Below are 16,033 nucleotides of genomic sequence, written 5' to 3' on the forward strand. Positions count from 1 at the left end.
CCGCTGCTAACGCCTCATCGTTCCAGCCACAAAATTTATATGTATAGTGCAATGAAGCAACATTACATTATACTAACAGGAATCACAGTGTCTTCTGCAAAGAAGAGCTTCAATTCCTTAATTACCTCGAAGTCACAGTAGGGTTATTTGACACCCAAATTTCCTTTTGTTGAATTCCATTATTTGTTTAAATTTAGATTTGTTTCTATTTCCTTGATCATGTTGACACTTGATAGACTTTTCACATGAATGGAGCAGTATAGACTTTTCACATGAATGGAGCAGTATAGACTTTTCACATGAATGGAGCAGGCGATGTCTATGAGCGCCGGGAGGAATAGCCCCACTTAGTAAATATGAGTCTCCATGCTCTAGCATTTATCTATTTTTAACACACTTTTTAAACATTTTCATAAAAGTAAAGGGGCATACAGAACAAATATGTGGGATGTGGCGCAATAAACGACAAGCATTAACTATGATGCAAGCTAAGACTTTGTTTGGTAGTGTGGAGGGCTTTGAGAAAACAATATCATAAGAGGGATAGGAAGGGGAAAGGGGACGGGAGTGGGAATCATTTTGAAGCTGTGCAACCAATATAGCCACCAGCCAAGGGGTGGTAATACCCTACTACCAGTTTCTAGAGGAACATTTCTACCCTGCCTTCTCCTGGGTCACCCAAAACAAACATCCATGTGTCTCACAACTTGGAGAAGTTTGAACACCAATCTCACTGGTAGCTGGTAAGTCTCTCCATAGCCATCAGCTCCCAGATACATTTTATAATCTGACCCACACTAGGAGGTTCTATTTGCTTCCAATGGGTGTCTATAGAACATCTGGAGGCCAGGATAATATGGAAGAGCCATTATTGGGAAACCCAATTAATCTCTTTGACCTGTCTGTTTGAGAGCCATCCACGGGTCTGGGTGCAAGAAGGTCCCCAATACCGTATCTATGGTGAATATCTCCACCCACAATGGGGCAATTATAGGGTGCTGCCACCAGACATCCACCATTGTTCTGGCATGCCCACTTGCCCATAAGCACTCCTGCAGAGCATTGTTATACATGTTATGGAGTCTCTCCTGGGGGGCTTAAAAATGATTATTCATACACTTCTAAAGTCTTTGCCAGTTGCTTGTTACCATACCAATATAAAATAGATGGAAATTTCAGCTCCAAATATGTATCCAAAAATCCACTATTACAAAAGGTACATACTGCTGCGGCCAAGCTTAATCTAAAGCTTACCCGCATTTTTTCTCGGCTTTTTAATTCTCGCGACGAAATTTGCCGCGCGCCAGCCGCATCTTGCGGCCGTTTCTTCAATAAGCGCTAATGGCGCTGAACAATAGAAGCGCCTGCGGCGCCGAGAAAAAAAAAAGCCTGCGTCTGAACGGGGTTTTAAATTCCCCGCGGAGGTAGCCGCTGTAGTTTTAAGATAGCCGCCACTGCATTCACTTTTAATAAATCATATTATTTCTACACAAACTAATGTGCAAACCGTCCAATTGAAATTGGGATTGTTGTCCAATATCTATGTAGCTAGGTCCCCACTGTCTGGCAGCACCCCCCTCACCTTGCTGGCGCTCTCAGGTGCCGCCGAGTCCAATGGCGGCCCCGCCAGCCGATCGCAAGGGTGAGGGCGGTCAGGCTCCTGCTCGGGGGTTGCCGGGGATGCGTGCGGCCGGTAACCAAGGCCGTGATCGCGTTGCAGGGCTCCCGAAGTCGGGCGGCGAGGGCGCCGCCATCTTCTTGTTGTTTGCGCATGCGCAGAGTAGATCTAGGTGCGATGGCCAGCAGGGGAGTTGCGCATGCGTGAGAAGAGCACGAAGAGAGCCCGCAAAACACTAGCCTACCAGGGAAGGCTCTAGGCAGGGACTACAAGTCCCATGAGCCTCTGCGCGCCCCACGTGATGCCAGGGAGCCAATAGGGCTCTGCAGAGAGATACATTTCGCGCGCTGAGCCCACGCGAGGGCAGTTGGTGCTGGGAGCTAGGAGGGAGCAGGAAGGGTGTAGGGAGCAAGTGAAGCTCCTGCACCAGGTAGGTCCCCCATATCCCAGGTAGGCCCCAACTCACCCTCAGGCTAGTGGGTAGTTGACAAGGGACGGCCTTAGGTTAGGGACGCTGCCCTTAGGTTCGTGAGGTGCCTTATTGTCCGGTCACAGCGGTCAGTGCTGTGAGGGCAGACAAGAGGGCATAGTGTCAGGTTGCAGTGCGTTGCTGCCAGGATTAGGAGAGGTTAGGTAAGAGTGAGTCAGTGGGGACCCGGGTGGGTACGGGAGAGGTAGTGTGGGTGCAGGGGGTCAGGGACCCACCTGCATAGGATAGGCAACCCCGTAGTCCCCTAGGAGTTTTTCCCTAAAGCCATTCAAGGTTGCTGTGCTGTAGGGACAGCCTATAGTACAGCGAGTGTCATCGTAGTTCACAAGAGTCAGTTAGGGACTCGGCGGACGCTGCGTATCCGTGCAGCTAGTTGGGCGTAGGTTTTCATTGCAGCTGCAGAAGTCATCCGGGTGGGATCGTCCTGGATTGTGTTTCTGGTGTTTTCGGTCGCCGGATCCTTTGTGAAGCCAGTTGCAGATCCGAGCACGGGAGTGCTCGGCAGGTACTCTAAATCTACAAGTGCACCAATGGGCCCATTAGTTTCATTAGTGACTGCACAGTCACACATATCCTCTCTCGGTAGGAGTGCGGGACATTGTGTGGGGATTGTTGGACACGGGGTGGGATCACCCGGTGTTGGGGGAAGCGTCCTGCGCGACGGCATAGTCAGTGTCTCCTCTAGAGAGGGACACCCGTTATTCTGTTGATGGTATTTGTGTCTTATGTTCTCAAATAAAGGTATTAGTTATTATACTTATGGTGTGCTAGTTATTTGTATGTGTCCTGCGAGGAACAATTCCCGCTCTGCCGGGAACCATCGCAGGTGGAGGCGCTGCACTGAGTACAGGGTTACTCCTAATATAATTGCCCCAGGTTCCCCGTGGCGGAAGCTCAGCCCTCCTGTGACCCTAACAGGTAAAGCACCAAACCTGGTAACACTAAGTTCCCCGCACCCACACTATATCTGCGATTGGGTGGGGTGGAATACCTGTTACATCTATATGTTGAGACATTGGGATATCATGTTTCTAGCACATTTATTATGACAGTGTATATTTCTCACTATCTGAACACTAAATGAATACTAATATTTTCTATTATGCAACATCTGCTCTTTTGCGTGATAAAAACAATTGCAACATGCTCACAATCTGTTGCACCTGTGACACAGGGGAAATCAGTTATACAAGAAAAAAATATGCATTAGGTGAACACACATGGTTTCAACTTAAACTGATTTGTGTTATCCAGACAATAAATGCTCTTGAGTACCTACATGAGAATGTGTCGTTTTATAGATAAAGGTCACAAAAAAAAAGGTATGTAAACTGTAACAGTGTAGTGGGATGGACTTTTTTATTGGTGTTTTAGTTGTAGTTCTAAAAATAATTGATATTTTGAGATTTTGCTGGACCGCAATTGGTTATATTTTGTTTTTTAATGTTAAATGATGAGAAAAGAACTCGGAGAATATAAGATGTCCTCATCACTTGCAAAATATGTTTCTTTTTAACTATATCTCCAAATTCACAAGGCTTTTTCTTTGCTTCTATAAGCATGTATCTCGATACCTGACAATAAATCAAATGTATATTTAATTTATACTAACATTAAGCATTAACATAAATTACATAATGATTACCATAAAGTATTATGGGGACAGACAAAATATTTGCTATTGAGGAAATATTAGCAATCCAAGTGGCCCTTTACTACAGAACATATGTATGCCAAAAAAGAATGGTTATCAGCACATTTTCCATTTTATAAGTATCATATTCTCCGTTTTTGCCACAGAACATATACTGTAATGTTACCGGACTTCCAGTTACTGTAGGTAGAGTATTAATGTAACTTCCTCTTTTCAGATGATGCCAGTTAATAAAAATGGCCAGGACCTCCACTCCACCATAAAAATCAGTAATGCAGTGCATCAAGATACCTGCAATAAAATGCAAAGATGAAACAATGTATTTTCGTGAGACTGATTTCTGAGCCATGTACCTGTAGCAATCAATGTTTTGAGTTGAGTTCATCCATAGAGGGAAATTTACCAGTATTTACATTGTGTCATTAATTGCGTGAAAATTTTCTAACATTCTTTAAAACTTATAATTTTGTTTAAAGCCTTTGGTGCTCTGTTTACAAAATGTTTGCTAGCTTCACATTTTAGGCCCTAAGCACATACATTAGTCAGGGATTCACTAGAATGCAAGATGGGGTATCACACAATGATCCAACGTTAACTACAGTACCATTCAACGCATTGACTTAAGGACATCAAACTCCTGAAAAACTGAGTTAATATCCCAACCGGGAAAAAAAATTACTAGGTCGTATTACCCCAATTTTATGACTTAAGTCATCAATATTGTGGTAATATTTTGCAGGGTGTGATATTTTTAGACCAGTTGCAATGTGGTAATTAAAGGAACTGAAAATAATGGGTTAATTACAGCAACTGGATCATGGGGGAGGGTAATGTATTACAGTACATAGTTACATCCAGTAGTTATATGGTAGAGAGGTTTAAATAAGACTTATGTCCATCAAGTTCAACCTATGCTAAATTTAGACGACTGACACTTATCCAATATTTGGATTTAAAGTATTTTGATCGAAATGATGGCAAACACCAAACCCCCCAGTGAAAAATCATCCAATGCTGTCTTATAAGGGGAAAATTCATTAATGGCAATCAAATTTCTCCCTAGATCCACATCTTTCCCATGTTTACGTATTTGGTATAACCCTGTGTACCTTTCCATTCTAAAAAGATATCCAACTTTTTTTTGAAGATATTTCTTATATCTGCCATCACAGTATCCATGGATAATTGATTCCACATTTTACTTCCCTTACTGTAAAGAACCCTTTCCTTTGTTGTGGGGTTTGACCCTGTGTCATTAGAACTACCATTGGGATGAATTGTTCTTTTTAAAGCTCCTTGTATTGTCTGCAAATATACAAATATATTAGTATATACTGTAGTTATCATATCCCCTGTTAGATGCCTATTTTCTAATGTAAACAAATCTAAAATAGTTAGCCTCTCCTCATAAATCAGATTTCCCATCCCCTTTATTAATTTGGTGGGTCTTCTCTGCACTTTCTCTAGTTCCATAATGTCTTTTTATGGAGTGGTGCCCAAAACTGTACTTAATATTCAAGGTGTCGTCTTACTAATGCTTTATAGAGGGGCATAATTATGTTTACTTCCCTTCCATCCATTCCCTGTTTAATAATGAGAAAATAAACAAGTGCAAATAACATCACTTATAAACCAAATAACATTTAAATAGTATACTGTCCTTAGAGAGTGCAGCTCCCGACACAGGATTCAGACCAAATCCAACCAGCAATCGAAGAAGAAACAGATGCGCAAATCACATCAGGACATGGAAAGAAAGTAGAGACACAAAATAGTGCAATATTGTCAACCCCAACAAATGAATTCAATGTTGAAAGCTCTATGAAATTTGCACTCATGTGTACAACGTGATAGTAAGGCGTTGTGGTTATTAGAAGTTACCAACTTTTGTTTCCAGATAGGTATTCCAGATCCATAGAAAAGGGAGGGAAATCATATACAAAAAAGGAAAAAGCAAAATAGTATAGTACTGCATTTAATATTAAAAACACAAAGTATTCCACTTACATAAGTTCCTTTGTTTGCGAGCATTCAGACCATCCTGGGTTATATGGACAGACAGTAGTATTCACAGCAACAGCATCTGCTCCGCGGCCATCACAGCATGCACTGGGCTGAATGAAATCGTCTTCCACTCTGGATGTCACCAACAAGGGCCACTCTGTAGTTAATGATTCATTGACTACAGAGTGGCCTTTGTTGGTGACATCCAGAGTGGAAGACGATTTCAAGTGGTCCCCATGAGTGTCAGGGGTCCCTCGGGTGGTCCCCGTTGGTGTCTGGGGGGCCTTGGGTGGTCCTCGTGGGTGTCTGGGGGCCCTCGTGTGGTCCCCGAGGGTGCCTGAGGGCCCTCGGGTGGTCTTCGTGGGTGTCTTGTGGCCTTCAGTTGTGCCCATGGGTGTTGGGGTCTATCGGGTGGTCCCTGTGGGTGTCTGAGGACCCTTGGATGGTCCCCACTGGTGTCTGGGGGCCCTCAGGTGGCCCCAGAGGTGGACCGTGTGGGTGTCCGGGGGTCCTCAGGTGGTCCCCGTGTGTGTCCGGGAGTGTTCAGGTGGTCTCCGCCAGTGTCTGGGGGCCCTCGGGTGGTCACTGTGGGTATCTGGGGGCCCTTGGGTCTTATTTATTTATTTATAAAAATGTTTTACCAGGAAGTAATACATTTAGAGTTACCTCTCGTTTTCAAGTATGTCCTGGGCATAGTTAATATGACAAATAATACATGGTTACAAATACAGTTACATAAATGAACAAGGTATACATTATATACAATACATTGCATGCACAGTTAGAGAAGATGTATATTATTGGCTTACTGTATGTAACAGTTATAGACCAGATTAAAATGTGAGACAGCCTTAGTTTTTAAAGAACTTAAACTGGTGGTGGATGTGAGAGTCTCCGGTAGGTTGTTCCAGTTTTGGTGTGCACGATAAGAGGAGGAGCGGCCGGATACTTTGCTGAGCCTTGGGACCATGAACAGTCTTTTGGAGTCAGATCTCAGATGATAAGTGCTGCATGTGGTAGGGGTGAGGAGCTTGTTCAGAAAGTATTTGAAGGCAAGACAGGAAAGGTGAACTGTGCGCCTAGACTCGAGTGATGACCAATCTAGTTCTTTGAGCATTTCGCAGTGATGTGTGTTATAGTTGCATTGGAGAACAAAACGACAAATTGAATTGTAGAGGGTGTCAAGTTTGCTAAGGTGGGATTGAGTTGCCGAGCCATATACTCTGTCTCCATAGTCAATAATTGGCATTAGCATCTGCTGTGCGGTCATCCCCGTGGGTGTCTGGTGGCCCTCAGGTGGTCCCCGTAAGTGTCCAAGAGTCCTCAGATGGTCCCCAAAGGTGTCTGGGGGCCCACGTGTTGTCCCTGTGTGTGTCTGGGAGCCCTCGGGTGGTCCCCACAGATTTTTGGGGACCCTCAGGTGGTCCCAATGGGTGTCTGGGGGCCCTCGGGTGTGTTCCTGTGGGTATCTGGTGGCCCTCGAGTGGTCCCTGTTGGTGTCTGGGGGTCCTCAGGTGGTCCCTGTGGGAGTCTGGGGGTCCTTAGTTGGTCCCCACTGGTGGTCCCCATGAGTTTCCAGGGGTCCTTAAGTGGTCCCTGCTGGTGTCTGGGGCCCTTGGGTTGTTCCTGCGGGTGTCTGGGGGCCCACATGTTGTCCCTGTGTGTGTCTGTGGGCCCTCGGGTTATCCCTGCAGGTGTCTGGGAGCCCTCAAGTGGTCCACACAGGTGGTCGCCGTGGGTGTCTGGGGGCCCTCAGGTGGGCCCCGCAGGTGTCCGCTGGTCTGCGATTCCAATCCTGTGGCAAAAACATGTGCAAAACATTGAAATATATACACACCCCTCCCCCCCAAAACATACAATACTGTAATGGCACAATAACACCATTGGGGGCTACCAGAGGACCCCTGTACACCCACAGGGAACACCCGAGGGCCCCCAGAAACCCACAGTTAGCCCCCACAGGTGTTATGTTGTCCATTACAGTAAAGTATGTGTTGGGGGGGGGGTGTATTTATTTCAATGTATTGCACATGTTTAAGGCCTTTTCAGAGAGGCGATCTTCACGTCGATGGCTATTTTCCATTTTGGGAATTTTGCTATCACAGGAAATCGAGGCTTTCTGAATACCGTGATAGCAATGCTCAAAAAACAGGTGATTTAAATGACCCAGCAATTTTTTTTATGAACACTTATACAGTAGCATGGGCCCTTAGTGTCATTAGCACAAATGGAGATGTTGCACTCTATGCCAAAACCTCAAGGTCATTAATAAAGAAGTTTAAAAGCAGGGGTCCCAATATTGATCCTTGAGGTACTCCACTAACAACTTTAGTCCGACCTGAAAGGGTTCCATTTATGACAAATCTTTATTGTTTATCCTTCAACCACTTTTCAATCCAGGTGAAAATACCAGTATGTTTACCTAGTCCAATTTCCTATAATTTATACACTAACCTCAAGAGTTAACCCTTGGTTGCATTAGTGACTAATGAAGCATTGCATGACCAAGGGAGGTAGGCAGTAAAGTTTTATTTGTGTTTTAACCCCTTTCTAGTCCTTAGGGGTTAGATAGTCATGAGACCCATGACTAGTTGAACACTTTGGCTAGTAAGGGTTTAATATGTTGTTAAATATGTTATATATTAGATGTAATCACCTATTCCCGGTTGGTTTAGCTTATGTTGCCTACAGTATGTCTGTAATTTCCATTATAATGGTCATTATATACATAGGCAAGATAAGGATAACTCCAGCCTGCGGCAGGGCCACCAACAGCGGGGGGAGAAAGGGCACTGGCATCCCGAGCCCCGTGGGTCAGGGGGGTCCGGCCACCCCGGGCCCCATGCGCGGCCGGGCGCCAGTTAATTGAAAAAAAAATTGTGCAAAAAAAAACGCCGGGTCTCCCTGTGGCAGCGCCGGAAGAAGTGGGTTAAGCTTCCTGTGCGCCGGCATGAGAGGTAGGCCGGACACCCCCACAGCTGCCGGACACTCACTGCAGCCGCAGGTCATCCCCGTACCACAGAATGTATGGTGAGTCTACTAAGCTCTAAACAGATAGTATAATGGGAGTCCAAAGAAAAGAATGTCCCATGATTGCATGTAATATGATAATCTGTCTGGAAAAAAAACAGAAGCTTGGATGTGAGGGTAAGTAAAGCGCTGGATCTGCAGAGAAGTCTGATGGTAAGTACAAGCAGGGTAAAAGTCAGCCAGGTATTAGACTGAGAGCTGGTAAGGGTATATGTCAAAAGAGGAATAATATTGTTTTACCTCTATGTCCCAGTCCAGTATATACCTCTCCGTCCTGAATGGCTGCGAATCCCTTTGCTGTGTTAGGCACTGTTAAGACAAAGTGCCATCCTCCTGTAAACTTGAGCCCGTTGGAGCTCCCGAGTTTCGGAGCTGTTTGGAGATGAGTCCTCAGCTCCGATCCGTCCGGGAACGCTCCGTCAGCTGCTGTAGTCTTGCGGTCCAACGTGGAGATGTCAGCGTCTTCCCGTCGTTCCTAGGAAGAGATCCAAATGGCGCACCCTCACTGCAACTGTGCGTCCGTCCAATCAAGGAAGTGAACACGAAGAAGGATCGATTGTATAGGACAGCCAATTCCAGCAAAAAGCACCTTCAACGCGCCAAGTGGGTGGAAAAATTTAAACTCTTTATTGCACTACATTAAAAAAACAAAAACAGAACAGAAAAAAACATCCCACACGTTTCGGGCTATACAGCCCTTTCTCAAGGAGTGTGGTTAGGGCTGAGCATTGAACACGTTATTATAGTCCCTCCTGTATACTCAAATGCACCTGACAGAATTAAGTGCTTGTAATTGAGAGCACTTTCACCTGATGCAGCAAATTGGGTGAGTCACATAGATCAAAAAATGTGTTATCTCATTCACAATAATGAGTTTTAGTTATTAAAGTATGTCCTTAAACCTATAACATGAATTGTTATTGTATAGGTTAAACAGCTTTTAGTAAGAATAAATACTTATAAGACCTAGTGACTCTACACTCTTAAAATGTAATCATGGATTGTAGATGGTACTGTAGATGGTACAAATGCCAAACAATGCATCAATAAGAGTAATAATAAAGAAGTCATACAGTAAGTATATTGAGATAAACACCTATGGACTCACACAACAATTGCACAAGTGATTAACATATGAAAGGCATCCTAACAGAAACAGATTTGAATGATATAGACCAAAAGAGGGGGAAGGAAAGGAAAGGCGAGGGGGGGAAGAAGGGGGTGGGAAAAGGGACGGGAAGGAGGGAAGAGGAAGGGGAGAAGGAATGGAAGGGAGGATGGGAAGGTGGGGAAAGAAGGAGGGGGAGGAAAAGGAGGGGAAAGGAAGGGGGAGAAGAAGGAAAGGAAAAAAGGAAGAAGGGGAAAGGAAAAGGAGGAAAGGAAGGGGAGGTGGTAATTGACAAGTATAAATAACATGAAACAATAATAAAAACAAATTAATCCTATAAAAGCAAAGCCAAATCTAAGTTATTGACAGATAGTTCAAATGGAAACTATATATATTTAGGTCACTATTAGTGACACACAATATAAATCTAACATACATAAAACATAAATTACAATCAAGAAATGTAAAGTCTTTAGAAAATTCCATATATGAAGGTATGGATAACACTGTGAATAATACACAATAGAATCAACAACCCTTTATACTGTGTGTCAAAAAAAGACCCCTAAAGCAGATCCATACTGGACATCCGTATTTATCAATATAAATCTCTTTATCTAAGATTTAAACATGTAGGTGTAGTGTGGGTACTACATCCCTACTCTGATTGGCTCTTGTAGACCATGTGACAGAGGCTTTGGGGAGAACTGATGTGTTACATCATTTAAAGCCTGTCACATGGTACTAGAGCCAATCAGAGTTGGGATGTATTTCCCACGCTCTAATTGGCTACAGTACCATGTGAGGCCGGCCATCTTTCTTTTCATTATGTCATCTTAAAGGCAATTGAAGCACAGCCATTCTGATTGGCTGGCGTCATTGCCTTTAAATGTAATCAAAATTAATCCCCCCTCCCAAAATCACATGGTTTTCACGGCCCAATCAGGGCCGTGGGAACCATATGACGATAATGTGATGTCATAGGCCTATAAAAGCCTATGTCGTCTCATTTTGAAGGAAGACGACGAGGAGGACGGACCTCCGGAAGAAAGAAGAGGACAAGGGCGTGGCAGCAGACGGTAAGAAGACCCCCAGAAGACCCCAGAAGACCCCAGAAGAACAAGAAAGAAGACGGAAGCAAATAGATCAAGATCATGTTGACGCTTTGGATTAGAAAAAAAAGTCTTGGTTTATTTATTTGTGGTTTTTATTTTATGGGTTCCTATTGCTGTGCGTGGATTGGTTCGAGAGCTTGGTGTTCAACGTGAGTCGGAGAGTGGGGCAGCTAATGGTAAGTTAACAAAAGAAATGTATAATTTATTAACTTACTGTTTTTTTGTAATTTATTATATGTGATACTATTTTTTTCTATTATCATTTCTTGCCACTGTATGTATGTATGTATGTATGTCTCTATCGATATATACATACAGAGAAGAAATGATTTGGTTGGAAATGCTTGTTTTGCACTATGAAAATGTATTTGGATATTCTGCTATTCTTAAATGTGTGTAATCTAATTTTTAATTAGATAGATGTAATTTTTTGTGTTGTATGGTGTACTTTAGGTCAGGATGAGGCTTGCTTTTTTTATAGTGTGTTTTTTTTGGTACTACTATTTTGTCAGATGTTAACTTTTTTGTAGAATGGGTTTGTTTAACGATTAAAAGAGTTAATTGTGTAATTGATTTGGATGGTATTTTAATTGTTTTGGGATTTGATTAATTAATGGTAATTTATTTCGGTTGCCTTGTTTGGTTTAAATAGTATACTTGTTTGGATTTCATTGTATTTTCTTTCGAATATGTTATTGTTAACATTGATTGGCAGAGTGTACATGGTGCGCAGATTTTATGCATCATGTATACAATGTAAATTCAATGTTTTGATTGGCATTTGATGCTTTTGATTGGCAGATGAGAATGATTTTATTAGGAAATTGGATTTTGTTTGACTGTGGCTGATATGGAGAAGTGGTATTTTTATTTGTGCATGTTTTTGTATATATATATATATATATATATATATATATATATTGTGGCAGGATGGTCGTGGTAAGTGAGGAGACAACACGTCTTTCCGGTGAAATAATGCTGATGGGTTTACTTGTCCAAAAACGGTAACTAAACAATGGGTACACTGTCCCTTTAAAATTGAAACGAAACCAAATCCTAACCCCGGTCGGGGTACTAGCTAAACAAAAGTGCAGGCTAACTATCTGGCTGGCTTGCTAACCTATTCCAGCCCAATAAAGAACAGCAAACGCAGTTGGCTCCTTACCTGGGAGCTTTATTCTTCCCTCTTGGGACAGGATCGCTTTGGGCAGCTTGTGTCTGTCTTAACACTCCTCTGTCTTCCCTCTATGCCTCAGAGAGAGAGACTGTCGCCCCAGAGGTATTTCCTCTTCCTGTTTTTAAAGCAGGTGAAGGAGCTTAATCCAAATCACCTGTGGTCTGCTTGACAAGCTGAGTTAACCCCTCGTTTACTGGATAGCATGCATACTGCCATCTCCTATTCACATACATGGAGTCAATGACCCTGTCACATATCCCCCTTCCCAGCGTAACGTTACTGAGTGGAGCGGCCCGTGCACCGAGACTGTGCACCCTTGAGAGTGCATCAGCATTACCGTGCAGTATGCCTGGCCGATGTTGGATCGTAAAGTTAAAAGGTTGCAACGACAGGAACCAACGGGTAACTCTCGAGTTCTTTTCTTTATTTCTGTGCATCCACTGTAGTGGTGCGTGATCTGTTATGAGTGTAAAAGACCTGCCTAAAAGGTAATATTTCAATGTGTCTGTTGCCCACTTTACGGCCAGACACTCTTTTTCCACTGTGGCATATCTTTGTTCTCGGGGACACAATTTGCGACTTAAATAGAGGACTGGGTGTTCCTTTTCTCCTACAAACTGGGACAGTACTGCTCCGAGACCTACTTCGGAGGCGTCCGTATGCAAAAAAAAACTCCTTTTTAAAATCCGGGGCTACCAAGACAGGGTGACTACAGAGCGTTGTGCATAGGTCTACAAATGCGGTCTCCGCATTACCGTTCCATTTTACAACATCAGGTGCCTTTACCTTTACTAGATCGGGTTGCAAAATGGGGTATAAATCGCCTGTAGTAACCTACAATGCCCAGAAACGTCCTAACCTGTTTCTTTTTAAGGGGACGGGGCCAACTCTCATTGGCCTCAACTTTATTGAGCTGGGGTTTTACTGTCCCCCTTCCCACAACATAGCCAAGATATTTTGCCTCTGCTAGGCCGACTGAACATTTAGCTGGATTGGCTGTAAGACCCGCCTCCCGAAAGGTTCTTAACACTGCTTCAACCTTTACTAGATGTGAGTCCCAATCTGGACTATGAATTACTACATCGTCTAAGTACGCTGAGGCGTAGTTCGAGTGTGGGTGTAGCAACTTATTCATCAACCTTTGGAAGGTTGCAGGCGCCCCATGAAGACCAAAAGGTAAAACAGTATACAGAAATAGACCATCAGGTGTGGAGAAGGCCGTTTTCTCTTTTGCTGACCTTGTTAAGGGGATTTGCCAATAACCCGTTGTAAGATCTAAAGTGGTTAGAAAACGTGCCCTCGCCAACTTCTCAATTAACTCATCTACCCGTGGCATAGGATAGGCATCAAACTCGAGACTTCGTTTACTTTTCTAAAGTCGTTACAGAACCGTATTGTCCCATCTGGCTTAGGTACCAAGACAATAGGGCTGGACCATTGACTATGGGACTCCTCAATTATGCCTAGATCTAGCATTTTCTTTACCTCTGACTGAATAGCCCCTCTTCTAGCTTCTGGGATTCTATAAGGTCTTATCTTAATGACTACCCCAGGCTTGGTGACGATATCATGAGAAACCATCCTAGTTTTCCCTGGTACGCTGGAAAAGACATCTCTATTCCTCTTTACCAAATCTACAGCTTCTCTGTGTTGTTCAGGCGTAAGTTCTGCCGATATTTGAACAAGTGCTTCCTCCCCTTTCCTGGATTCGTTAGCTACTACGGACAGACATACCTCTCTATCCTTCCAGGATTTTAATAGATTTATGTGATAGATCTGCTCTACCTTCCTCCGGTCTGGCTGTCGAATTTTATAATTCACCGGGCCGACCTGTTGTAGAACCTCATATGGCCTCTGCCAGTGTGATAACAGCTTGCTTTCAGCCGTGGGAACAAGGACCATTACCCTTTCTCAACATCATCTTCAACGTCTTATTAAATCGTTCTACCAGTCCGTCCGTTTGCGGATGGTACACAGAGGTTCTTAGGGACTGTATTTTGAGCTCTACACAAAAGTCTCGCATAAGCTTAGATGTAAACGGGGTACCCTGATCTGTCAAAATTTCTTTCGGTATCCCGAGTCGGGAAAATACCTGTAACAATTCCTTAGCTATAGCTTTGGAGGAAGTGTTACGTAAAGGTAGTGCCTCTGGATATCGAGTGGCATAGTCCAGGATCACCAGAATGTACTGATGACCCTAGGCAGATTTCTCCAAGGGACCCACTATATCCATGGCAATCCTCTCAAATGGGACCTCAATAATAGGCATAAGGATCAATGGGGCCCTCAAACTTGGTCGGGGGGCTGTGAACTGACACTAGGGACAAGAGGCACAGAATCTCTTTACTGCATTATATATCCCTGGCCAGTAAAACCTTTTTAGGATTCTTTGCTGTGTCTTCTCTACGCCCAGATGACCCCCCAACAAATGAGAGTGTGCTAGCTCTTCCTCACTAATGAATTGGGTACTAACAATTTTTCTATTTCTTGGCCCTCCTCTTGGCTCACATGGTATAACAAATCATTCTTAATATAGAAATATGGATAGGATTCCTTTGTGGTTCCTTTTACCGGGACCCATTAACTTCTACCACCTGGCTAAACCCATTTTTCAACTGGGGATCATTAGCCTGTTCTCTACCAAAGTTAGTTAGGGACAGTTCTAGATTTCCAAAACCTTCCTCATCGGGAGTTTGGTCGGTTACCTCCACGGGTAACTCATACACCTGAGCATCAACAGGCCTTGTCTCGGACAACTCTTCTCCCTCTGGTCTCTCTCCATTAGGAGTAGTGACCAGTGCTAACTGGGGTGGGGGTGTACCTCTTTTTTTTCGGTCCTACGTTCTCGTTTTGACTTAGGGGTTTTAGACACCTCGGCGACTAATTCGGGGTCTGTAAACGGAAAAAGCTCATCTGGAGTAGGATTGTTCAAGGTGAGCTGTCCTCTGATCAGGGTGTCAAAATCAGGGAAATTACAGCCTAACACTAGGGAATGGGGTAACTTTGGTACAATTGCTGCCATAGTTTCGATGACTTGCCCCTCGACCTTTACTTTTATCAGAGTCGTGGTGTACGGAAGCGTACACCCATGTACACATAATACCCGCAACTTATCTCCCTGGGGTAACTGGAGATGCTTAACCAACTTCCCGGATACCAAGTTAATATTGCTCCCTGAGTCTACCAGTGCGGAGACTGGTTTTCCATTTAACATCACCGTGGTGAGGAAGTTGTGGGTACGTTTTCCCTCGTGGGTCATACCCACCACTCCACAAAATTCAAACTTCACAGAACCGTTGCACACTCCATTGGCTCAGACAACTGTGGGCAGTGAACCTTAATATGCCCCGTCTCCCCACACTCAAAACAAACAATTGGCCCAGTTCGTTCTTGAAACCCTTTATGAAATTTAGAGTTTCTGTCCCTATCCGGGTTTTCTTCCACCCGCTCAAATCGTGCGAACGGTCGTGGGTCCTGGCGTCAGCGCTGGCCTCTAATGTTTGTGTTGGGACGTGGGTTGTAGTTGGTGCGAGTGGGGCATGACAGTTCACGGGTAGCCAGAAACTACTGCACTGCGCCTACCATGGCATCACAAGAGAGGGGATCTCCCTGTCCCACCCACTGTTGAAGGTCCTGGGGTAACGCTCGAATGAAGCGGTCCAACACCACAATCTCAAGGATCCGTGCCGGGCTATGTTCCTCTGGTTTTAGCCACTTGGACGCTAGGTGAATCAAATCCCATAACTGGGATCTGGGCGGCTTCTGTTCCTGGTATTTCCACTTATGGAACCTCTGTGCACAAACTGCTGGAGTCACACCAATCCTTGCAAGGATTTC

The sequence above is a fragment of the Ascaphus truei genome, chromosome 6, assembly GCF_040206685.1.
Source record: "Ascaphus truei isolate aAscTru1 chromosome 6, aAscTru1.hap1, whole genome shotgun sequence".
Lineage (NCBI taxonomy): Eukaryota > Metazoa > Chordata > Amphibia > Anura > Ascaphidae > Ascaphus > Ascaphus truei.